Consider the following 27,236-nt stretch of genomic DNA (forward strand, 5'->3'; position numbering starts at 1 on the left):
TAAAATGGCAGTCTCTTATTGCAGCAGTGTTAGTCACAAAGCAGCAAAAGGAGTTCTACAAATGCAGTAGTTGTCAGGAACTAAGACAAAAAGCAGTCTTTTTCAGGGGCAGATGTAGTCAATCATCCCTTTCCAGGTAGAATGTGATATGCCGCATGTATTTACATGTAATAAAAAATATATATTAAAAACATGAAATCTGGACAGTTAGAATATGTATTTTGAAGAGCTGGAGTTGGTGTAATTCTATGACTAGTAGTGGAAATCCCCCTCTAAAGCTGTTTCTCTTAAGCTATATTCTGTGTCTAAATAGAGTAAAATTAGTTGCATTGACAGTAAATGCATCAAAATGTATACATATTTATTCTGGCTTGCTTTATTTTTTTTCCAGAATGGTTTTAGGATTTACTTTTTTTCTTCCAGTTTCCTGCTGCCTTATGGTACTGCAGTTTTGAAAGTCTGACCATAGTAACAAACGTTGCACATTGAGTGGGGTGAGATTGGTGGTCCTTGTCAATCTCCATTGCCAGCTGAGTTCCGCAGGGTACAGGTGGCTTGCCAGCAATATTCTGCACTGGGGCTAATGTGGGTTTCATCTTTTTTGACAGTTTGGATTTTTTGGGAGGAATGTTGCCAAGAATGAATTACGTCATCAGGAAATTATGGGGCTTGTTTGTTGGTTTGTTTGTTTTTTTGGTAATGTACACGGAGTAGTAGAAAGCACTTAAATTATCCTTTAAGATTATCTTAAGCTGATGCAGAAATCTGGGCAAAGCCAGTGTTATGAAGTAGAAAGGTGGCATCATGTGTTTCTTTGGTGTGTTTGGGGAGGCTTAATCCTGGCTGGTGTGAGAAAGTCCTTTCAGGTTGCAGGAGGGCTCCATGTAATGAGTTGTGGGGTCCTTTCCCAGGGCTTACAAAGAGAAACACACCTATAAAACATGAAAACGGAGTGAGAATCTCAAGTTTTCTGAAGTGCATTGGTAGATTTCCTCATGCTTTTACCTCTGGAAGCATTTGGAATTCCAAGTGGAAATCTTATATGAGGAACATGTTTTTGGTGTGGTACACCCCCATAAATGTCTTTGTCTGTGGTGAACAAATTAGATACCATTTTATCTCAGACCGCCTTACAATGAAACACTCTTTTGAAGACAGAAGATATTATAAAATAAAACCATGTACAGAAAACTCTAATTTTTCTATATTTGAGATCAAACAAAATATTTCAAGATAGCAGCCCAGTGCATGGTTTCATTGAAACTATATTTCCTGTTCCTTCCTATCCTTTAACTAGGTGGGCAGAGCTTCCCTGATGCTTGCAGTGTGCTGGAGTAAGAGCTTTTTTCCTGAATGTTACATGGGGGAAAGGGGAGACATGGAACAGAATTTGCTCAGATCTGAGTGCTTTGGGGATGGGAGGAATGTGAAGTGCACATTTTACAGGTCAGCAGTCTTTCAAAAAACATTTTTCTCCCCTGTTTTATGCACTACATTGTTCTTAAAATTATTTTCAGGTCCACTTGAAATGTAGCATGTAAAACCCAGGTCTGTGAACTTGTTTCTCTGTTGCCAGCACTTCCGTGCTTTTAAACTATGAATTTGAAAACAGTGTGTTAAAAGCTGTCTGTTTTGGTGAATGCTTTCATTGTTGTATACAGAAACAAACCAATATGCAAGAATCTTTGACAACAAAACTCAATTGTCTTTAGCAAATTTCTGCACATTTTTAAAGGCTGTGAAGCCCTGTGTGGGCCTTGAAGTGTTTCTCTACCTGGAGCTAATTATACTTCTGTGCAGTATAATTAGGATGGGTTCTGCAGTATGAGTGCCCAGGGAAACTGCTTTGGGGTCACCTTGACTGATGCAGTTTCAATAGGAACTTTCTCAGGTACGAGGGCTGGATAAGAGCTGTTTAACTGAGCCAGTGGTAGTATTTCCCTGCTTCCATATTTCACCTTTAGAATGTTCAGGCTTGGTTGCCTTCTGGGTCTTGAATTCCTGCTGTGCCTTTTTGTTGTATATTACAATGCTGCTAATATATCATGCTTTTTAAATTTCTTTATAGATATATATTTATATTTTAAAGTCATGCTGTCAAATATTGGGACTTAAGAAATAGAGCTTGCATCTAGATAAAAAAGTATTTAGTATTGCAAGCCTCAGAGGCTGTGCCTTCTCTGCCAGCGTGTTGCTACTCTGTCAAGAGCTGCAGCTGACTGATTTCATGGAATTTATTTTTTATTTATTTTCCATTGGTGGACTGGAGCTTTGGTCTGCCTTAATGTAATTCATTCACATGAAAGAGGGGAAAATGGAATGTAAAATGTTTTCCTAAATGGCCACTAACAATTTTCTTGCTGAAACATGTCAACCTCTCTGTTACGTGCCTTAAGATGTCTGCTGTCTGCTCAGTTCCTATCAAGTCTGTATTCTTGATACTAACCAGTAGCAAGCTTCTTCCCACAAGTGCCTTGTGTTTGCCACTGTTGCATACAGGAACTTGGTTGCTCTTCTTGATGGGGAGAAAGCAATGTAATAGGTATGACTATGGGCTTTGCTGAGGTTTAAGGCTGTCTTTGGATCTTGGACTTTGTTGATAGTATCTCCAAACACAGTCTCATTAGACAGCTAAAAGTGATTGTGAGCCTTTTTACTTCATGGAATGTGTTGTAAGGTGTCACGGGAAGTCATCTGCACACTCAGTAGGTGGCAATTTCTGCTGTCGTTATTGCAGTTAACTTCATTGCTTTTTACATATATTAGGAGAGGTTTTTGTAAGAGACAAATTTAAACACAAAATCTGTAATACATCTGGTGGTACCTCTCGTGATAGATGACCCATTGGCACATGCAAAGACTTCGATGTCAGTCTTGTCAAGACTGATGATTGCCAATTGAATTTGAATTTAGCACAGGAGTAAGGAAAGGTACTTGGCAGCATGATTAATTACAACTGAAAGGAATCAATGATCCTCTGCCAGTTTCTGTATACATTCTTATTGGAGTTATTAATCTACATAGCCCACAATATTTTATAGTATTATATGTGGGAATAGGAAAGGATGCGTGAATGTGGTTTAAAAATGTAGGTGCACGATAGGATCTTGTAACTAACAACTACTTAAGCATGCTGTTGAAAACAGTTAACTGTGTCATTCTCCAAGAAAGAGCCATATTCCTGGAAGAAATTAGGTAAATTTAAACTGAGAACAGCAAGAAAATAACATCAGTACTGTAATGATCTGTATTTTTGTTCTTTCTTGAAATAGAATGGATCATCAGAGATCCAGCAGATTTTTGACTAATAATTCATAGAGGAAGATATATTTTAATGACACTTAGCTTCAGTCTTCTTTGGGAGGCGGAGGAGGAAACTAATCAAATTTCATCTGTCTTTCTACAGCTAAAAAAATTATTTCAGGATTCTAAGAACGATAATAACATAATTTTAATAAGTATTGTGCTTTGTGTTTTACCAGTGTAATAGCAATGGATTGTTTGCATTGTAAGACTGTGCCTCATTGTAAGATAAAGCCCTTGAGAGAAGCTTTCCCTGGATATTTTTACATTAGTTCTGATTATTTTCAGCCCTGCTGTTTGAATTTCCTTTTGGCATCTTATTTCAGCCTAGTGTTCCTAAAGTGCTTTCAAACAGAGTGCACTGGAGAGAGATTTAATATTTCAGAAATGGTACTTAAATTTATTTGTACAGTCCTGAGCAGAGCACTCATATACCAGGGAGCATACGGAAAGAAGGTTCTTTTGTTAAAATTCTGCTTCCGAATTGGGAAGAAAAAAATCCTTGCTGGGTTTCTTCAGCTCTAAGTGAACTCTTCCACCTCTCTGCCAGCAACGCTGGCCTGCTGGAGATCACTTCTTCTGAAGAGTGTGAACATTCTCCTGTGTAGTGAATTTCCATTGAAGAGCTCTTAAACATTGGGAGCCTAGTCCTATTATTTTTCTGCTACATTATTGTAACAAAAACAGGTTTTTCTAAGAACGAAAAATGAAATTGAATTTCCAGACACTCTTACTTGTGATTGAAGTTAGATACACTAAAATGACCTAAGAGCTTTTGGCACCAAAAAGATGCAGCGTCCTTCCATGCTTCTGCCTGTGTGGCTTCAGTTCTGTTCATCTGATCCTGTAAGGAATTGATTCAGCTCACTAAGCTTGTAAAGAATTAATACAAGAGGAGGTGTGAATAGTTTACTTGTGTCTTACTGAGTTGAACAACTATTGTGTGTGGTAAGTTGATATGTGAATGTGGGTGGTCCGTTCCAACCCAAGCCTTTCTGTAGTTCTGTGACTTTGTTCCGAATTTTGTCTATATACATAGCCCTATTTTAAAAGTATTAAACAAAAGCCTTGTGCTTTATAAAGTGCTCTCTGTTCTCTCCAAGTTGGTAGAACTTGAAGAGGCTATCTGTCTTCTGGTCTGCATTCTCCTAAGCCAATTGACACTACTTTGGGTGATGCAGTTATCTTAACTCATTGACTTCTCCAGTTAAAATTGTAATTCCTGCTTCACAGGAGAGTGCTCCTTCTGTTTGTCTCTCGTTTTTGTCACCTAAGTGACAGCAGTCTGCAGGATAAATGAGAAAGCTGATTCACCTGTTTTCAAATCTCCTCTAATGATTTAAACTGCCAAATAGCTAGTGGTTTGTTCTGAATGTAATATTATTTAATGGAGCTCCTTGAAAGAATTTAAATGGTGAGATAAGGTGCAAGGTATTAGAGGTCAGTGTGAATTCTGAAATCTGCCTTTTGAAGTTCATCTGCATATTACAACTTTGTCGTCTTGTTGTCTGTCAGCTAATGGACTATGTATGAATATGGCTGCTGGGTGGTGGGCTTGATTCCTCCTTCCCTCAACTTCACTCAAGCCACTGCTGATCTCCATCAGTGTAACAGCAATACAAGTCAGGTCCTGTTACGCTTTTCTTGGAATCTTTTCTCAATATCACATATATTCTGCTTGTGACATGGTATGCCAGATGCCTTCACAGGTAAGAGTTATGTTTATAAGTATAAAGGCAACTTAGAAGACTCCTTGGGTTTTTGTTTCTTAGATCACATGATTCCTTTATCCTTTCTTCGGTATATACTTATTTTATATAATTTTTTTCCTCCCTCCTTGTTTATTAATGCACTAATTTGAATGTTTCAAACTCAGAAATAATTACTGTTACTTTTTGATGAAAAAAGTTTTTATTTTCTATTTTTTCAGCATTATTTCTTACTGTTACTGTATTCATTTTTTATTAAGGTAAATGTATGCATGAACTATTGCACTGCAGAAATAATTCTTTTTTTAAAATATTTTTACATCCTTATCATCCTTTCCTGTTCCCTAGTGCTTAATCATGTTAGGTTAATCATAAAGGACAGAACAATATTAAACAACAAAAAATCCCCCATTCCATGTTTTTAATTGTCTAAAGCTGTGGTCCTTTCTGTACACACAGCATGAATGTAGGCAGAGGAATAGTTTACATCTTTGACTTCTGGAATTCTCTGAAGCTTTTAAACTGCATTAGCCTCCTGTTGCTAGCAAGCACTTCAACTTCCATCAGTTAAGTTCCAGAGCAATCTGAGATGAGGGGAGAGTAGAATATGGGTCTTAAGTAGATTTATGTGGAAGTACCAATGTTGATGAATAAACATATCAAAAATGCAAGATTTTAGATTTTCAGAAATTTTCTTGTAAATCTCTAATGTCATTTGAAAGTGACAGGTTGAGTATAACCCTGTACTAAGTCTACCTAGCTTAAGCTTGGTTTGATGGGCTGCTGCGTTAGGACCAGTTACCACTTGCTCTTCCTGTTATTCTTTTATTCTGAATTACTGGATTTGTCAAAGTCTCCAGAGAAACAAATAGGAAAAATAGTTAAGCACAAGCTGTTAAATAAATAAATAAATAAATAAAATTGGAAGCGATTGCACTGTTATTACATCAGGAAGAAAAATGCCGAGCAAATAAGAGGAGAAACTGATTTTGGTTTGGCACAAATGTAGAGAGCATACAAGACAAAACTGCGGAGTGACAACAAAATGTTTTGTACTTGGATAGAAACATGATGTTGTTGGGTAAACAAGGCTTTGCCAAATACACGGAGTGGGGCATTAAAACACCAAAACAAAATATAAAGAAAGTAAGATTTCAGAGAAGAGGTGGCAAAATAACTGCCCTAGGTCTCCTATTGTGAAACCAAAAAGTGAGACTGTATGTTTTTGTAGCTTCTCTGATTCTTCAACAGTCCGTAAGGGCAGTGTGTTAAACAGAACTGAACCTTTAATTACATTTTAGCAGTGTCAGGAGGTCAATAATAATTGCAATAAGAGCATTTGTGACAAATCAATTATATAACGAAAGCAATTATAACATCATTAGAAGTTTGATAACCCAATAACTTTGTAATAATTACTTCTCAGTTACTCTGAGGGAATAATTTACCACAGGAGCCGCTGTACTACAGCTGTATTCATATTAAAGGCATATTTGAATCATCGTTTGTTTGAACCTTAGCTGTATAGTTGGGCAGAGAGGAACCTAATGAGATTCAGCAAGGGCAAAGGCACTTATTTCTCTAGGGAGAAATAACTGTTGGCATCAGCACAGATTAGGGGCTGACCTTCTGGAGAGGCCCTCTGCAGAGGTAGCCTGGGGTGTGCTGGTGGACAGCAGGTTGGCCATGAGCTAGCAGTGTGCCCTAGTGGACCATAAGGCCAGTGGTATCCTAGGAAGCATTAAGAATCCATTGACCTGTGGCCAGCATGGATGTGATCCTTCCCCTCTGCTCTGCCCTGGTCATGCCACATTTTAAAATACTGTGTCCAGTTCTGGTCTTCTCAGTTCACAAGAACAGAGAGCTGCTGGAGGAAGTCCAATGGAGGACCACAGGTAGGGGCACTTATGAGGGAACCTGCCTGGCCACTTTCCTGTGTTCCCTACCCTTGGCCTCCTGCTTTTAGCAGGGGATTGGATGAATTATCTCCAGAGGTCACTTCCAACCCTTATGATTCAAAGAGTGGTCAGGCACTGGAATGTCCTGTCCTGTCCGGGGAGGTGATGGAGTTGCTGTCCCTGGCAGTGTTCAAGAGTCATCTGGGTGAGGTGCTACAAGATGTGGTTAGTAGCTTAGTGGGTAGTAATGGCGATAGGAGAATAGTTGGACTAGATGATCTTGTATGTCCTTTCCAACCTTGTGATTCTGCACGATTCTGCGAGTGGATTTGGAAGAGTAGTTAGAGAAATATTCCATTTCTCTAACTGGGTATTTCTGGGTCCGTGGGTTTAGAAATACAACCATAACGTGCCCTTAAAACAGAAGGATAATAAGGAGGTGTTTCTGATATGTGGTTTTGCCTGTGTGTTGGATCAGTGCTCATTTGATCCAAGGCAAGGGGAGGGCTGTGTAAGACAGGGGAACGTAAGAATAGGAGGCTGCATTTGACAGCACTTGACAAAGGTTATATCCAACACAGAACTATAAATAATTTCATTCCTTAAAATTAACTGCATTACCAGATCATATCTGAGATCCACCACTTCCCTTCAGCATGGTACACATGATAGAAACAAACTGTGAACAAGGTGAAAGCTTTTACCATTGGGTGATCTTTGCCTACAAACTTAGTGTGAGCTCATGAAAATGTTTATCTAACTGCTCTGAGTTCCAGGTCTTTTTTTCCACTGCAAATCAGACTTGGCTTTTGTTGAAATATGGTTTAAATGTGACTGGCAAATGAGACAGGACAAATTTTCTGAGTATCTTGCAATACGTGATAAGAGCTGGATGGACTTCTCCACCTTCACCTTTTCCCCTTTTTGTTAACTGAAGAGTGTTGGTGTTGCCTGTTCTTACTCTTATGGATGTTTCTTGGCAGCTAGAAAACAAGTTGTTTTAAAAATACCTAACAATTATGGAAACGAAACCTCATCACCAGATAGAAGGAGGATTATTTGAAATTATTGAAATCTGTCATGGTTATCTTAATTTTGTGATGTCTAGAATAAAAAAATATGTAATCTGTTGGCTTTTGATACATGATTTAAGCAAGCTTGCAATTCCTGTCAAGAATACAGCTTTCAGAAGCACCACCTGATACTTCTAAAGTAAAGTAGTAGTGAGTCGGGGTTATTAAAGCTTCTGATGTAAGGCATGGTGATATATCAAAAGGTATTTTTGAAAACATGTCTCAAAAATACCATGCTTTCTTACATGAAGATAAAGATTAATTTAATTCTATTTTATTTTAATATATATATTTTTTCCTGCTGTGAGTTGGATGAAACTAATTTCTGGGAACTGTGCTTGTAAAAGCAAGTAAGGGTTGTGTTTTAAGATTGTTGTGTTAATGCGGTTTGTTAGTTGTGAAATTGTCCTGGTGCAATGAAGAATGATCATTGTCTTTCAGAAAACTCTGTATTTCAGGACTATTGGCTGTCGTAAGCAAACATCTCTAGTTCTACAAATACAGTGCATTCTCTAGTAGCAAACATTTTCTAACCTACAATGATATGAATTTAAATTCAAAAAAGAGTATGAAAAATGTCTTAGTTACTTCTGAGCCTGATGAGGCAAAGCAGTGTATGTTCAATTCATAGTTTCTTATTCATTCTCACCATTACATTGGAAGTTAGACTGTGTAGCACATACGAGATGTTTTTGCTTGTTAGACAGTTTTGTGAGCTGTTATGTTTACTTTGTAACTACTAACTTTGTTTTGGAGGGGTCCAGAATGTTGACTGTGGCCTCCTTCGGACTAGATACTTTATAGGCAAGTGGAGTAAAAAGTCAGAATAGTAATGCTAGAATTACAGTGCTGTCTTGAGAATTAAAGCAACCAATTGTAGTGTATGATTTTTACTTCAACAGTCTGTTGTGTCTTTTCACAAATGCAATTTTCTAGCTCCCATGCAGTTGATACATATAGGAATGTAGTTGATGAAATGGGGGGATTGTGGGATGTCACTGATCCACAGAAAGAACATCCTTTTCTGTTTTTATTTATATGTATGTATTGGCACCCACCTGTATGGGAAGCATTTCAAATAAAGTGCACTAAAGAGTTGAGGCTGATTTTCTAGGAGCGCAATACAGCAAACAAGTGACAAACCTCAGGTCTCCTGCTCTCCCCCAATGATGCAGAATTCAGGAAGCATCGTGAATTTCATATCCTGCATTCAGTGTGCCAAAGTGTTTGTTTACATATAGTGCTGGTAAAGTAGACCTTGCATTGGGTTCCACTGGTGGTATTTGACATTTTGCATCTTGCTTCCTACTTAACATGAGTCTCCTCATCTTCAGATTTCACAAGTTATTTTCTCCCTTCAGGTGGCTAATTGTTAAAAAATAAACATGTTAAAACCTGTAGAGCCTGTGGGAGCCTATTAAAAACTGCTCTCCTGATGAGAAATTTTTGTTTAGGCTTTCAGCTGGGATTTGTCAGTTAATCAGCTTTTAATTTCATTAATACATGACATATTGACTTTGTTTTGTTCCAGGTTCTCAGTCAACATATCAGGAAGTACCAAGTTTAATTTACCCACTTAAAATTCTAAGTTCATCAAGCTGTTATCTTTCTGAGACAAACTTTTAATCTCATCAAGTTAGTCAAGATGCATTTTCTATAAACATACCCAGGCTGGCATTAATTACATTACCATCCTTTAATTCTTTGTTTATGAAAATATAACTGGATTATAATTTGTTTAAATTACTACACAGACTGGAGAAACATTAAAAAAAAAAATTAAAAAAATTCCTCTCTGGTGATGGTTTTTCAGTCTGGTTTCAGAATGATTCATATCATTTTTGTTTGTTTCTTTTGGACATCTGATTCATGTCAGAAGATGCTATAATGTTTTTAAACGTTACTAGTGCTCCTTTGCTTTGAATGGAGTACTTAGTTTTGAGTAGGATTGGCAATAAGCATGTGCTTACTAATCAGTGGAAAATGTCTCTTCCTGGCTCAGCTGAGTTCTTTGCATTTCTTACAGGTTGTAGAAAGATGTTCACAGAAGTTTGAGGCTATGACCAGAAGTGGCACAAGCTCTGAGGGTGAGAGGCATATCTTTTCTGTTTTGTTACTCTAGACACAAAATGTTTGTTATGACAACAATAGATGCATGGTTTAATGATGGTAATGTTAACTCAAGAGTCTTTATCTGTTTTATGGAGTTCTTTGACAGGAACTTTGAACTGGATAAACTTCATTCCTTGGAATTTATCCTTATTTGTAGCATTGAATGAATTCAAATCAAAACGTAGGTTATCTGATATCTGGGTAGTTTTTTTTTTGAGACCTATGTGCCATGAAACAAGTAAATTATTTTACGTGTATCTATAGTATCAGAACATAACTTTTCACATGAAGCATATGTTAAAAGTATGGTGATTTTTTTTATTATAAGCACAGCTTGGATGAAAAACTAAATTGAAAGCCAGTGGAAAGGAAGTAATTGAATACTTAAAGCAGTGTGCAGATTTTGAAGATATTTAGGCAACTAAAGTTGTGTTCTCTTGGCTCTTATATATGAAATTAATGGAAAGAGTCTGGATGCTTTTTTAACATGCTTTCAGGAAATGTTTTGTTTTGAAGGCTCCTAAGTCAAACATTAGTATACTCCTAAAAGGTAAGTTAGGTATCATATTACTGGGCATTCACATTAACTAAAATAGGAAGTGAATCATGTTCATTGTTGTTGCATGAATATCACTTTGCAGAAAAGTATTGTGGACATCCTGCTTTCAGTAGGAGCTGTAGACTTTGGTCATATTTCCACAGTGCTTCTTGTGGATGCTTTTTTTCCCCCTTTCAGTGTTTCCCCCCCCCCCCCCCCCCCCCCTTTCCCTTTGCAACACATGGAAGACATTTATTTTCTGAATTTTTCTGAAACATTCGACTACTCATGCTAATGCCTCTATTTTGAAATCTCTCCCTCTGGCTGGAGAGGATCTGTTTCACTTAGGATATTTCTGTTAAACATCGCTGAAGACTGAAAAATAGCTTGCAGCAAAGGGCTCCTGTTCATCATGCCACACATCCTGTTGTAGCACTGTGCTAAAAATGCTGAGGGAGAAGCTGCAGTATAGCACATAACACTGAATTGCATCTTAAGGGGAGGTTTTTACCCTACTTTGTTTGCCTAGAGATTAAAAGCCGCATGTAGCACCTGTTCTTTATTGTCTAATTTCTGATGTGTTAACATGAGGCATGTGAGGTTGTGTTGTAGCTGTTCAGTTGTATATAGTTTTGTACAGCTGAAATAATTGTATTATTTTAATGATTCTACATTTTGATTTTATTGCTAGACCATGTTTCATCCTGTCTTTGTAATGACTGTGGACTTATTTACTGCTCTGTGATTGGATTTCAGGAGACAGTGAGACAAGGAAGCAAGGAAAACTATTGCAAAAATAAAAATGTTTTGAATTAGGTGAAAACTGTAGTATGTGAGGGGCTTTTAAAGTAAGATTCAGTAATTAACTCTTCATGGACTTTTTTAAACTGCAAAACTGCAGTATGTATTAGCATTAATTAACCTCATATTTCTCTGCTCCCTCCAGTGTAAGATTGCCTTCTCTTCAGTGCTGTTAATACTAACATCTTGGTCAGATGTGTTTGCTTGCAATGGGGACAGTTTCTACCATTTTCTGAAGAGATAGCAGGATTTTTCCTACTGATATAATTTTTTTTTGTTTTTAAGTTAAAAAAAGCTATTTCTATTTCTTACTCTAAAATTCATTCTATTTAAGCCTGATTAAGCAGTACAATCTTTCTGCCTTTAAAATCCTTTCCCATTTCTTTTCTGTTCAAGAGAAGATTTAAGTGATCCTTCATGAGGGCAGGGTAAGCTTCTCAGAGCCTAGGTAGAACAATGGAAAGATATAAGGGATCTCTAGAAGCCCTTGTGTTTATCTCTGCATGCAGATGGAAGCAAGCTTAGAACATGTTGCCCAGTGAAGTCACCATTCACCTTTAAAGACTGTGATTTAGTGGCCCTGTTTGGTTTTGTGTTTATTTTTGCTTTTAGACAGTGACTTTGTTGCAAGTAAGATCACTTGGGAAGAGTAATTAGAATTTAGACATGGGAAGTAATGAATTTAATGTCCAGCTCACAATACTTAATAAGAGCCTGATTGAGTTGTGCTGTCTCATCTGCTATGCTAAACAGGGTAACCTTGTGCTATATTTTCTGTTCATCTGTTCTTTCATCACTTCTGGAGTCCTAAAGTTGATGGATGAGTCTTGGCTAGGTTAGGGAATTGCAAAGAGCCCTCCACATTCAAAATTGTCACTGAGAGGTGTCCCTGATGTACAGTATGCTCCCTGCATTTTAGGTTCTGTTGGAGCTCTTTTATGCGCTTTCTGTAGCCATTTATCTGTTTGTTCTTTACTAGTCAGTAATTTTATGCTGCATCCAAATGTTATGATGTATAGTACGCTACTGGAAAATACTTGAAATGGAATATTCTAAGATGTACCAAAGAGTACTTAGGTCATGTAATTCATGTGCAAAGGGATTGACAAAGGTTAGTTGTATATTACCTGCTTTATTCAGACCATATGTACTGCCTTTGAGGGGAGCTGAAAGCTGGCCACTGGTGACTAGGTTGAACAGGCCCCTTTTCTCTTTAGTTCAAAGAGTACAGTTCTGCTGGAGAGATGTGCACCAGCAATTTGAACTACTGAAAGAAATCTTCTATTGATACTGATTTGTTTGCCCTACTTTATGTACCTTTCTAATTTCTGTAGTAATTATTACACATTCTCCTTTTTTAATGGGTGGGTTTAAAAGCTTATAGCAGTGTCCTATGCAGTGTATGTGCTGTATTCCTTTAACTAAGAAAAGCACAGATTTCACACTGGGAGTTTAAAGAGTGTTTGTTGTTCCTATTAAGGGCTTAAAGTATGTTATTTACAGCTGGATGTTATAATGTAATTAATAGGAGGTAGCCAGAGAGCACTCTTTGACAAACTGATTTAAGGCAATTGAGCGGCAGACAACCTTAGCTAAAAATGTCAATTTACAAATGTGGTTTGGGTCAATAGCAGCAGTATCAATTGCTTCCAGAAATCAGGTCACTGGACTTCATTCAGTGTGGTAATTTAGGCTAGTTTATGTCAAGACAACAGGTTCTTTCTTTCTTTCTTTCTTTCTTTCTTTCTTTCTTTCTTTCTTTCTTTCTTTCTTTCTTTCTTTCTTTCTTTCTTTCTTTCTTTCTTTCTTTCTTTCTTTCTTTCTTTCTTTCTTTCTTTCTTTCTTTCTTTCTTTCTTTCTTTCTTTCTTTCTTTCTTATCACTTATTCATTTAGAATCTTTCAGTCTTCAAAAATTTTTGATGAGTGAGTAATTCAGTCTTGTATGTGAAAGTGCTGAAGAAATGCTAAATTCATCGGTTAGCAGTGTGACTTCACAATTCTCTGCTATGCCAATACATCTTCTATTTGTTTGCAGTAAAATCTACAGATTCAAAATAGCTTTGGGACAAAGGAGATGTTACAGCTAATCTGAAAACAGAGTTTATTCTCGTCTTGTGTTATGAATTACAAAAATCCATAGAGCATGCAGTGGGCAAGAGAGACAAAATAAATTACACCGTTGTCATTAAAACTTAAGAATATTCCAGATGTATTTGGAGAAAGAAATCCTAGTAGTATCCATTTTGTTTTTCATCTTGCATGCTTTTTAGTATTTTTAATATGATACCATAAGTTTTCTTATCTGCTTAATGCTATTACATGTGAACAGCAATTTTCACCTTAGAGCTAATAATTCATTACCATGAATTATTCATAACTGACTGAGAAGAGATAGAGATAAAAGTTCAGCCAAAGGTGAGAGGACATGTGGCCGATCAGGAAGGGAAGAAGAGAGGAGCCTCTGTTCCTAGTCTGCTCTGTGACCTTGGGCAAGTAACTTAATCACCAGCTTTCTCCATTATTCCTCCTATCAGATGCTTCTCTTGGCTCTTTAACCTCTGAGCTGCTTGAAGCAAGGATTGTATCATGCTGTTTACACGCAGTGTGCTGGGGCCCTAATCTCAGTTGAGGCTTCTGTGTATTACTGCAAAACATGGAGAACCAGCACAATTTGTGTGTATGTGTGGGAGGAAGATTTGTAAGATGAAAAAAAGTAAAATAGAACAGTTGCAGTGGTAGCTTATCGCTTATCCTGGGAGTGCATATAGCTAGAATGACACAGGAAAATTAATGCCCGTTGTACTTGCTTTAGACTGTGACATTAATGGACTTGCTAAAATTGTAATAATATATGTCTTTTAAGGAGTCATTCTGGCAGTCTGACAAACCACCATTTAGCTCTAACAATCAGTTTGATCCCCATCCTGAGCCATAGACTTGATTGCTTCTCGAAGACTGAAGTTGAGAAAGTGTCGGGTTAGAATAAATTAAGAAATTCAACTACAGAGAGACAGAACGAAGTGATGAGAGGTTACTGTTTCCACGCTTCTTGCTGACCGGGCTTGCACCATCCTTTCTGCCATCTCCTTTTCTTTAAATCTTAGTCTTGCATATTATATTTGTCACAGTAATAATTTGAGCTTGTCCACCTCCCACACAGAGATGTTTGCTTCTTCCCCACTTAATGCACTGCATAGAATTATTCTCCCCAACTAATCTGTTAGCTTGTTCATTATCCAATGTCTGACAGGAATGTGGCTGTTAAACACATGGGAGTAAAATTTTTGGAATTTACATGTTTAGTCTTCTGCTCAGCGAGAGCTATTAAAATTTGTGATGCTCTTTCAAAATAGGGGCTTTTTTAGTCTTCTGGTGAGAATTGTTAAGAAGCAATTAATTATTACAATCTGTATGATATTCTTTTTTTTTCTTTTTTTTTTTTTTTTTTTTTTTTTTTAATAACACAGATATAGATCTCCCACCTTATCTGCCTGCTGTGTGGTATTTTAACCTGTACTCTTTGTGTATAAACTACAAGCACCTTAGGGTTCAGGCTGTTTTTCCACTTCTCTTTGAATAGTGACAAAGCACACCTAGCGCATTTGTTCTTTACTCAGATGTTTCCATTGATGCTTAAAATCTTGCAAAAGTGTTTGTATACAAAACGTGAGAATTGCTTATTCCAAACTTTGTGTGAGGTAAAAGATAGTGCATCTATCTTGAATTAATGATTTATTCTGTGGATGAAGACATGGTTTTCTTAGAAGTGGACTTAGTAGTAGCAAACTGGAATAGTATGTTTGGATGAGGAGGGAGGTTTTATGAAAAATAATGTCATTTTCAGTCAAGCAGTCAGCTTAACTCTTGTAAGATGGCAGTGATTCATATTTCTGTGGAGATAGGATCATACAAAGTTGGAAGTCTAACTTTTAAGTATTTAATGTTTGAAGTTATAATGTTCAAACTGAATACAAGGATACATTTAAGATTCTACAGTGCAGTGTTCCACTGCTCTTACATATCCATTGGAGGACATAGTTTATTACACACCAGTTCCCTACCATTTCTGCAGAACTACTAGGACAGTGCTTTTTGTGTGAAGGTTTATTGATGCAATTCCTTCATATGCCCTGGATACCAGTTCCTACAAGATGAACTCTTACTCAGTTGCTTCCTGCAAACTGAGTTGGAAGAGAGACTTCTAACAGTCTGTCTGTGCTGCCGTCACATTATTTGCACTCTTTGGAAAATATAAGTGAGGAATAGAAGAGTTAATGGAGAAAGGGCAATTTGTGTAACTTCTATTATGAGATGCAACTAAAGATATATTTCATTTCTTTAAGGATATTTATTCAAATTATGCTTTTTAACTTATCTGTCTTTATGGTGGGATTAAAAGAGTATTAGAACCTGTTAGAAATCTAATGTATTATCAAAAAAACATTTGAACTGAACTCTTTCTACCTGTGAAATATTCCCTTCTCTGATACCATTTACAGAATGTTTTTGAACTGTAATGACAGGAAGGGAATTTGTCTCCTTTAGAAACTGTTCACTAGATTAGAGTGGTGGGGGTGGTTATTTCCAAATCTGTGTGGAAGTGAACTATGTTTGGTAACTCCTGCAAACAGAAAGTGTGGAGGTGAGAGAAGACTTCTCACTTAAATTGGAATGAGACTGCTGGCGTTACAGACTATTTAGAATGAAAAAACATTGTGTAAAATACAGGAATAATGCATTATTCCTTCAGGCTTGCCAGATTTCCCTGTAGTTGCTTATCCTATATTTATAGCATCTATTACAGTAACTAAAATGAACTAATACTGAATGAAGACTTAAAAGTCCTAAGTCCTCGTAACGCATATTCCTTTTCACTTGAAGTTTTTTTTTTTTCCCCTCAGGCTGAATATTGTTGAACTTTATTTATAATTTTTTAATAAATAGTAGTTGAAGTTGTCATTCAAGCTGTCAGTCTTGTTGCTCAGGAAGAACTGTCTTTACATATTGAGCAGTTAGGTATTCTGAAATATATGTTTGCCAAATTGCAACTTTGTGATACAAGTTCAGATTCAGGCTAAGTTTGTGTATAACATACAGAAACTCTTACCAACAAATTTGATACTGTTATAAGAGTTAGATACCCACAACACACTTTAGTTGTAAATTCCCATTCGTCACTTTCACTGATAAATTCCTGAAAGTTCTGGAAAAATTCTGGCAAATTTCTCTGTCTTTGTGCTCAAATCCTGGGGCATCAGCATGTAAGCTCTGCTCTGGGCTAAGTTAAATGCAGTTTTCACACAGGAAGAAGTGGGATTTTGGAATGGAGAATGTTCAGGGTGGGAGATTACTTTTGCTTCTGGTGTATGAAAACTTGAGGTTTTGTATTCGTAAGCATTTTGTTGGAGTGTTCTCATGGTTTTGTAATGACAGTGAAATCTCCAGTATGTTTGTAGATGGTGTGGTGTAACAGACCCAACTGAAAATGCTCCTGTGGAAGTGCTGTATCATGCTGCAGTGGTGTTTCCATTACTTTTGAGCACTGTGGTGGTACACTTTTTCATGTTCAGTGCTGGAAAATTGGTCACTGCACACTTACATTTAAGCACTGTGACCAAGATGTTTTCTCTAACTCATTTATTTCCAGCTTGATCATGTAACTAGTTCAGGAAGCTCAGGTTAAGAAATTTCTGAGAATGGATCAATAAGGTTGAATACTCGTAAGAATTTTCTGATAAATATTTTCAAACAGCAGTAAGAGGTGTGTTGCTAAGGACCTACCAAATGGAACCCATGGTGATGAAGGAATGTCTGCATTCACTTTGATGTGGCACATATTCCAGTGTATTGGACCTGATAGGAATACAAAGATTAAAACTGCATTCATTTGCAATTTGGCATTTTACAGTTAGCCTTTCATGTAAACCTGAGAAAACAAAGCCATGGTGGAGATCTGGCTCTATTCTCCTTAGCATATGCTAATATCTTTTTCTCGATGTAATCTTCTACCTTGCCTAAATAAACTTTTAAATGCATGTTTTCCTCAAGATGCTCATAGAAGTTTACGTTAGTCTGCAATGTTCAGCAATTCCCAGACAAATAATACCAGAAGTCACTATGAATTGTGTTATCATAAAGGCTAGAATTACTTATTTCCTTTTACAATTTAAAATGTAGCGCAAGACACTCCAGGGTAGAAATAACATTTCCAGCTGGCCTGATTTGTGTTACTAAAAGTAACAACAGCAAAAAAAATTATTGCCTGTTATAGTTTGAAGTCAAATATGTACCTTATTACTAGGGCAATCAGAATGCATTTCATTGCAGTGCCCACCAGGGAAAAAAAGTGGAGGTTGAAGTGAGAACTCACCTTATTGCAGATCATTCTGGATTGTAAAGATTTGGTAATGAAAGTTAGACTTGAAAATTCATTGGAAATGTCTCTGTTAAAAGCTGTCATTATGGAGACTGATCAGATGGTGCAACTTCTCAGTTAGTCTTGTAAGATTTCTGCTCGTTTTGACCTTCTGAATTCACTCTTCTGTTCTGTTGTCTCTCTGAGCAGCTCAACTCTCTCTTGCTAAAATATACAAAAATCAGCCAAAAGCAGTATGCTTACAGCATTTGTTCTGTGTGTCATGGTGTCCAGATTGGTGGATTTGTGGTTATACCCATGACACAGAGGCAGTGATGCTTTGCATCATATTGTGGTGTGTAGCCAGAGAAGTCTCTGCAGAACTGTGGCTGCCATGTTGCATGTCTCTCTATACCATGGCATGCAAGGAGAAGCACACGCTGGAGATCAGTGCACCTTGGCAGAGAGATGCAGCAGTTCAACTTCCACAAAGGTTTTCTTTGGTTTGCAAGTCTGAGAAGTCTTAATAAATTTGCTGCCTGAATTGGTTAATGCCGTTAACTTCATCTGACTCTGCAATATCATTAAAGTGATAGAAGATTGAATAGAAAGATATTGATAGATATCTATTGCATCCAAACTGTTTTAAGAGGAGTCTTCCTCATCATTACAGAATGGAATGAAAATCCAAGTATACCTTAATTTGCTTTGTTAAGGTATCCTCACATAAAGTAGTGGATACTAACGTTCGGTGTGTGGATTTCTCAGTGTATAAAACTCACTGATTCCTTTGTAAAATGACATTAATTTGTTTCAAAGTGCCATAGGTTGCTTATAGTTTACGTAGATGAGAAGAAAAAGAAAGAACTGGAGGTACAACTCACTAACCATTAATGTTGTAGTGGTAAAATAAGATATGGGTACATTTCTCTTTGTGAAGAAAATGTAAATTCTGTTTTTGCCAAATTAGAATTGGGTGCCTGTTAGCTGTAGCCACGATGATTTGCAGGGACAATTTTTTATGCAGAATTTTGAAAGCGTTTTGCTTATACTGAATTTCCCGGGTGAAAAGGAAAGTAATGTGTTCAGTATTGAGAACAAGTTTTTCTTCTTACGTTTTGCATTGACCAAGGTAAGCTGGTTGTTTGCTATATCTGAATTGGCTCAGGTTTTGGTTTTATTTTTTTTTTTAAAGAAATATTCTATGTTATCAGACTTAAATTTTCAATGTTTCTAACTAATATTCCTGCTAGGTTTTTTAAAAAAATCTTCCTTTCTTTAGGAGATGGTCTACTCGAGACGTATGTCTGGCTTTTGCAGGCATAGCAGTTGGTCAAGTGAAAGAAATTCTACAGAAGACTTTGCCTGCCTTTCCTCTTACACATCCTTTGTAAGACATACTGCACAAATGGTAACATTTTTGGTGCTGTTGCTGCTAGAATCACTGTACAAACCAGCCATGCAATTGGTTAGCAATCCTTCAGTAAAACTGAAAATCTGCAACGGGATTGCTTGAATCCCATTCAAGGATGCTGAACGAATCTCTGTTATTTTAAGTTGTTCCATTGATGAAACATTTTTTGAGCCATGCTCATCTATTGAGCACCACCTTGACCCAGAGAAAATTTCCTGACATCATCTTTCAGGTCTATTTCTTCGTATCTGTCTGACACGGGGGCTCTTTATGTCCCTGAAGTGAAGCAGGCTGTATCTTTTAAAGAAATGTAGGGAATGACTTCTGTAGTGGGTATTTCCAGAATAACAGCAGGGTTTGACTTTGTTACGTTTCCTTAACCTTAATTAGCTAGCTTAGCTGTGTGGGGTTGTATGTAGCAAAAGCAGAAGAGACAACAAATGTGATTTTAGCCTAAGGTTAACAGTGTTTTGGAAGAAGATCTTGAGGTGCAGTAAATCACTCTAGGTGGTGACAGTATTGCAATGAAGAGGATAGTGTGTCTCAAGCTAGTATTATATCAGGGTCTTTCTTTCTGAGTTGTCACAGTCCCATACAGTATCCATGAGTTGGCTGTAAAATTGGGCTTGACTTCTCAAATTCCAAAAAGTGTCTGCTATTTTTTCATTTCAAATTCAGAGATCTAAATAAGGGGAATTGAGGGGAAAATTAATACGGAATGAGGCAATATTTCCAGTCTGCATTTAACTCTAGATTGGCCACCATAAGCTACACTCCCCCACATTCCTAATTCCCAAAAGCAGCTATGCAAGCTCATTGTTTAAGAGGACTTCAGATGCCAAGAATGTGCTATCTGCATTTGCCAGAAATGTAGATTCATTTTTGCCTCTTCTCACTGGAGTTCCTGAAGCAGTGGAACCAGCTGCACTTATGGAACAACTGATAGCAGAAGGATATATCTAAGGTATGTCTTATTGCCAGCTGTTCTTACTGAAAGAATGTTTCAGTGTTGTTACCTGCTGCTCGGCACCCCCTGTCTCCTGCCTGTGCTTCTTCGGGATAGCTTAACCCATTGCTTCTGAGAGTACCTGAATGTGGGGTTCTATTGAGTAAATAATGGTTTCTTGTAGAACATGCCCTGAAAATGGCAAGGATGGCATCCCAGTCTGCGTAACTAGACAATTAAACTGAGTAGAAGTTTGTTCTTACTGTGATGAAATAGAAGGCTGGTGAAATGTTCCTACTGTTAGCTTGTTAGTTATCTTCCATTGCTTGTGAAAGTTCACATAAACTTGTGTATGTGCCAGGTGAATGATAGCAGTACCCTGTGTCACCCAAAGAGGTTGTGAATGCCCCATTTCTGGAGGTGTTCAAGGTCAGACTGGATGGGGCTGTGGACAGCCTGGTCTACTGTTAAATGTGGAGGCTGGCAGCCCTGCATGTGGCAGGGGGGTTGGAGCTTGGTGGTCCTTGAGATCCCTTCCAACCCAGGGCATTCTATGATTCTGTGTTACCCTGTGTCATTTCAAAAGTAGGAAAGAATTGCAATGTGGTGAGTTTATTCTGTTGATGACAGTGGTGGAGAACAGTAACTGTGAATGGTCTTTCAGTAAAGAGATGTAAGGAGCTCTGCTAGAGCATGGAGATCTATAAGGAATCTAAAAAAAGAGAAAAACTCTGAAAGAAGGTTGACAAGATAAAACTGTGGCTGAGTGCAGTTCTTATCTTAAAATAGCTAACAGTCTGTCTGATGAATTTTGATTGCAATGCATTGGAGAAATAAGTGCTTCTTTTGAAAAAGGAACTGATGCTGGTAGTTGTCATGCCCAAAATGAGTGGTATATTCTCTTGGGATTGTGGTGGAAAGAGCATTAACATAAAATCCAAAGTTTTATTTAAAGTTATTTATTGATCTGCTGTCATGAAACAAATATAATTCACAGTTCAACTCCCATATATGGATTCTAACTAATCTTTTAATGAGAAATACGATCACATAAGGCGGACTGTATTTCTGTATGACACCTATCAAGCCTTAAATTCTGAGACACAAATGTGAGACTGAAAGCATGAAAAGTTTGAGACCAGATTTAAACTTTTACCACTAAGCTGAATTTACTGCTTTTGACTGGAACTGAATCATCACTGCTGTAACCTGATTGCTTCTGCAGTCTGTAAAACTACCAAGAATACATTTTATTTTCTTACATTTTGTTTTCTGCTCCGTAGTTATATTAAGATCGCATGTTGATCCTAGAAATCATTTGCTGTGAAAATTTGCATAAAGTGATGACTGCCTTGGTTGAGGATACGAGGCTTATTAAATGCAGTAGAAATTTCTTTACAGAGAAGGGCAAAAAGACCACAAGAAAGTGGTGAGCTTAGAACAGGAGAGATGGTAAACACTCAGAGTACAGCCTGGATAACAGGATTCTGGATTAGTGGTTGTAATTAATATGAAAAAGTAAAGCAGTTCGGTGTTAGTTTAGTATTAGTGTCTGCTATTATGGGGCTTTCTGCGACTCCCTGTGCATTTCTTCAGTGTATTATTCTCTGTTCAGTTCACTTGAAATGAAAGAGAAAAAGATGATATGGAGCTGGTTTTACTGCAGTAAAAGAGCAGGCACTGTAATCCCAGGGTTGTATACTGTCATCTGCCTATTCTTACTGCTTTTTTGTTCCTCCTCCTTAGATGTCTGGTGTACTACATAGTCATAAGTACTTTTCTGTGTAGACTGAAAGTAAAAGGTGTGGTTTTCTGTTTCAACTGCACTGCTCTCTCACTGCTTCTGATCACAAAGAAACAGTATAAGAACTACTTTTCATTACAGTTCTTTAGGACAAAGTAATCTTGTCAAGACTGAAGATAGAGCTAGCCTCTGAGAAAGCAGCGTACTGTGGGCATGAAATCAGTAAGGCATCAATTTCTGTGTGGTTAGCTTCTCCATGACTAGCTGACAATGACTATTTTTAAGCTTTCGCTAATAATTGCACCAGATAGTGATGAACAATGTACTTCTGCATTTGGAAGTCAGTCATGTGTTAACCTTGTTTAACATAATTTTGACACGTTAAATAAAAGAGAAGAATCTCTTTAATGCTCCCTGGTTTGGGGTGTGTCAGTATTTGTGCCTCAACTGGCTGCTCAGAGCTACCTGCTTGCAAGCAGGATGAGCAAATTCACTGTGAAGTAAAATGTGATTCCTAAAGGATTTTAGTGCTGCTTTTGTTCGTGTAATTGTCAAAATGAACATGATGGCTTTGAGAAATAGTCAGAGATAGGGACTACTGTGACATAAAGGGGTGGAGGCTGCCTAGCCAAATCCCTTCATCTGCACTCATGGAGGCTGATGTGATAATGGCAGATCTGTAGCTCTGTGGTATTGAGGAAAGGTGCACATTTCTCAGCTGCAGATACTGCTTCAGCTTCTCTGCTCTGAGACCAGATGTACAAGTCAAACATCTGCATCCTATCCATTGAAACTGGAGGAGAGCTGTCTTTGGGACTACATGAGTTACTGCTGAGGGGCAGTGGGAGATTGGGGTAATGATCCTAATCTCTTCTGCCTCTCACTTTTATTCTGCATTTGATCTTACTTTGTCATGCTAATGGTATTAGCAGTGTAGTTGGGGGTTTCTCTTATAAAAATGTGAAGCATCTTTTCGATGCTTAAAAGCCATCGGGGATGATAATGTGATGCACATAAAAACAAAAATTTACTCTGAATCTGGAGCTGGTGTGGGACAGTCATCTCTGGCCGAAACAAGCATTGTGATCTCTCAGAGGAGACTCTCAAATGGCTCAGCAAAGGCCTCATTCAATACAAGTGAATGAATATCCTGAAGTGACCACATCACATGACGTTGTTAGAGCTGAATTGTGGTGCTCAAGTAATTTACAGAGCTGTGTGTTCTGTTAATCTGTTAAAACAGATTATTTGGAAGAAAAAAGCAACAACAACAAAAAAAACCAAAACAGCGAACACACTTATTACTTACTTTAATATTGCTTGTGTGGTACATGAGTACTAAGCAACTACTGTCCTCCTTTGAGAAAAGGTGAAAACAGGTTTTGAATTTAATGCACATCATTATGAACTGGATTTTGTTACTTACCTATTTTTCCAATTCCATGCATTTGACGACATCCCTTACATGCAGGCAATGCAACACTCAGCCTTCAATCTCAGCTCTTCTGCATACCTTGGTCAGGCAGCTTTCTATTATGTGTGGGGGAAGTGAAGCTCCTCTTTTAAGTGGACTGTTACAGAAATGGTTGACTTCCTCCCCCCAGCAACATGACATAAGGATCCTGTAAGTTATATCAACTATTTGTATCAGGACTGTCAATGGTTTACAGGCTGGTTCAGCCCAGTTCCATGACTAGTGGGGCGAAGGGCTTTTGCAAAATCTGTGCCTCCAGAAAAGGGTAACAGGGGATCCCCAAATCCTCTTTTTGTCCTTCAGGCTAAAGCAGATAAATTGAGATGCATGAAAACATTTGTTTTTCTGTCAAGTCATTGCATCATCACGCAATACCTTGGTGTCTTTATTTTCTGACAGGCTGTCGTCATGTATGATTCTAATAGGCTGCATTTATTTTTCAAAATTAATTGGATATCATCAGCTTTTCATACTAGGAAGTTTCTCTGAAAGAAGGGGAAAATAATACTGAACATGGCTGTAAAAGTAGAGTCTTTGTAGCTATAGACGATGGTGTCTATGACTATAACTGATACAACTCAGTTACACCCACTGAAAATTATTATTTAAGGTGCATAAAGTCTTCACCTGTGCTCTTAAAAACCTGTTGAGCTTATTTAAATTTCATAGCACCCAAATAAGGCGCTCTTAAAATAAATGAAATTGGCTCTTATTTAAATACTGACGTCCAAAATCCTGACTTTTTTTTTCTTACTTCTGCTACACTATGTTTTCATTTTTGGACAAATAGTAGAATCATAGAATTATCTAGACTGGGGAAGAGCTCTGACGTCACCATGTCCAACTGCCCATCTGATTTGCCAGTCCCATTACAAAACTGTGTCCCTTAATGCCACATCCATCCATAAATAGCTCCTGGGATAGTGACTCCATAACTTCCCTGGGAAATGTATGCTAATGCCTAAACTGCCCTCTCCATGAAGAGATTCTTCCTGATAATCTAAGCCCCCCGGCACATCTTGAGACCAATTACTTCTATCTTGTCAATCGTCACCTGAGAAAAGAGACCAACATCTCCTTGCTGCAACCTTATTACAGGTAGCTGTAGGGACTGATGAGGTCTTCATTCAGCTTTTTCTCTAGACTAAACAACCTCAGTTTCCTCGGCTGTTTCTCACAGGTCTTGTCCCTTCACTCTGTTTCATTACTTTTCTTTGACTGCATTCTAGCAACCATTCTTGTTTTGAGGGGCTTGAACTGAACACAGTGTTTGAGTGCAGACTCATCAGTGCAGAGTACAGGGGGACAATTGCTTCCCCAGATCTTTTGTTTCTGAGCAGCCTTCCAGCCATGCTTTCACTTGCCCACATCTCTGCATGAGGTTGTTAATTTTGATGGACGGATGGATGTGAAATGATATACTCTGAATAATCAGAAAGAACAATAGCTTATGACTATAGAGGCATGCGAACATGCTGTTCTACATGACTTGGTATTGATAAACACTTGGAATCAATTTAGAGCATGTCTCTTGATTGTCAGCAGAGCAGCAAAATCGTGATGCTCTGTTTTAATGCAAACCATAAATAAAATCTCTGTAATCTGCTGGTAATAGTATAGTTAGAGAGATTTCTGAAAGAAAATTTTCTTGCAGTTCAGACCTTTGTGAAGTGTGTTTCAACTCTTTGTTCTGGGGTTTCAAACATACATTGCATTTGGATCACCTAGCCCACAGGCTTCTGACCTTTTGGTTCACCTGAGTTGCACTGAGTGAACAGGTATGTCTTGGGCCATGTACACAGAGGCCACTCCAAAAGTAATGGCTCCTATTTATTTCCATGGAAACTATAATTGATCATGCATACTAGTGAAGGTTGTGGTAGAGGTTGAACTTTCCCACTGATGTTCAATTACTTTTTTTTTTTTTTTTTTTTTTTTTTTTTTTTTTTTTTTGCAATGCAACAGGTGGCAGCAAAGGGGCACTCTGACAAAATGGTGTCTGACATACATGTGTGTATGAAGCAAAATTGTAAAATTGAACTACTCCGTGTAGAAAAAATGGCGCCCATTGACATGAATAGACACTTGGTGAATACTTATGGAGACCAAACCGTGGATATTGGCACAGTGAGGTAGTGGCTGGTGTGCTTCAGCAACATTGCCATCGCAGCAGCTGTGAAATGTGTAGTCACTGCTGCTGTTTTGCAGATGTTTATGGTTGCAGCATGTAGGCTCTTGTTGATCACAGGTGAAAATGTATAGTGATGACTTTGGTGAGAAATAGTGTTTTGTAGTGAACTTCCTATGTCAAATAGTGCTGTTATGCTTTTTGTATCTGTTTTCATGGAAGTAAATAGGAGACATTACTTTGGAAGTAATCTATGTAGTTAGGATACTGACTATTGTGCCTTCAAGAACCTAATGTTTAATTGTAACAGGTTTCAGGATCTGCAGAAGATACTCACAGCAAGAAGAGGGAATTCTAACCTATAAATTTTTTTTTTGTAAAAGTGAACAGAGAGAAATAGTGAAGGGGTGAGGCTAATATATCTATTGTATAGCACTAATATTTTTCATGCAAAGATGACTCACATTGAATTCTCTCCTACTGATGTTGCCTTTTCAGGGAATAGATGTGGATTCTGACTCTTGCCTCCACATTTTCAAATCAATCACATTTGAGGGTCAAGAGATGATACTTATTGTTCCAAAGAGGCCAAAGAGATGGAGTGTTTAGTTTAGTAATATTTGTTGGTTGTTGTGTCCTGGTACTTAAGAGTTAAAGTATGATATATTTGTTAATTATGTAGCTGCTCCATCTATTGTTCTTTATAACATTTTTAGGGATAAGGAGAACCTTTTTTCTACTACTTTGCATATTCTCTGTTTGTTATAGTGGATCATATCAGCTTCATGTTTCTGAAGTAAATGTGCTATTGCAGCAGATAAGCAGCCCTGACTATTAAACAGCACAGTGGGATTTTGAGGAACCACTCCTCAGTTAACAGTTTCATGCAGAGCTGGTTGGTCTTCATTGGAATGTTTTTTTCTTTTCCACATTGCAACAGAGTGAAACATCTGCAATTCAGATTTACTGTGCAGCTTTGTGCTGCTGTTACTAAACAGCATAAACTTGTGACTGTGAGAAAATACTGCATTGAAAACAGAAATGTAAGTTTTTGTACATGATCTTATTTTTGTTTGATCCTGGAAAGGAACAATTATTATTGCATTTGCAAAGACAAGCCGGAGTTGGATATTGCCTGTTTTACTGGATCTTTGTTTTAAGGGTGCTGAAAGGTGTAGTTATTAAAATCTGAGGTGAACCTTAACATGATAAATCTTACAGCTATGATCCTATTTCCTGTTGAATGTTTTAGTATTTCAGTGACACGTATATTTTTAAACATACCTATTTGTTACCTCTTTAGATGGTGTAAGTGTATTGTTGAATCCTGACTTGTAAGGAGCTACTGAAATATTTTTGGCTTGCTATTTTTTTTTTTTTTTTCCTATGTAGCATCTCTTCTTTCAGACAAAAATATTCTCCTTGTGGTTTACTGACATTTTTTCACAGTCCAGAAGAATTACTTTGAGAGGCATTTTTAATAAGATTCTTAAGTGAATGAAAAGATTGAGCACAAGCAAAGAAATGTATTAAGCGCCTTACTTTAATCCTTACTAAATCATTTAAATGTACGTATATTTGCATGTGAAAGCTGCTGTATTATCATTCCAGTAGAACTGTTGTAATAAATAATGCCAGTCACTGTCTAACTTCTATTTTATTTTTAGATGGAGAAGCCTCTCTGGAGAAACACCGATTCCTATTTAATTGCCCTAGAATTTTAAGATTGAGATGAACACA

General features: G+C 37.5%; 1 protein-coding gene across 3 annotated transcripts in view; it reads left to right on the forward strand.

The window, feature by feature from the left end:
* The window catches only part of LOC140253683 (uncharacterized), a 228,630-nt gene that overhangs the window by 21,062 nt on the left and 180,332 nt on the right, over positions 1-27,236 (forward strand). For all 3 annotated transcript variants that reach the window (XR_011903946.1, XM_072339421.1, XM_072339420.1), the window contains exon 3: positions 10,010-10,070. The gene's annotated coding sequence lies outside the window, so the exon portion shown is untranslated. The remainder of the gene's footprint in view (positions 1-10,009; positions 10,071-27,236) is intronic.

Source organism: Excalfactoria chinensis, chromosome 6 (assembly GCF_039878825.1).
Source record: "Excalfactoria chinensis isolate bCotChi1 chromosome 6, bCotChi1.hap2, whole genome shotgun sequence".
Classification (NCBI taxonomy): domain Eukaryota; kingdom Metazoa; phylum Chordata; class Aves; order Galliformes; family Phasianidae; genus Excalfactoria; species Excalfactoria chinensis.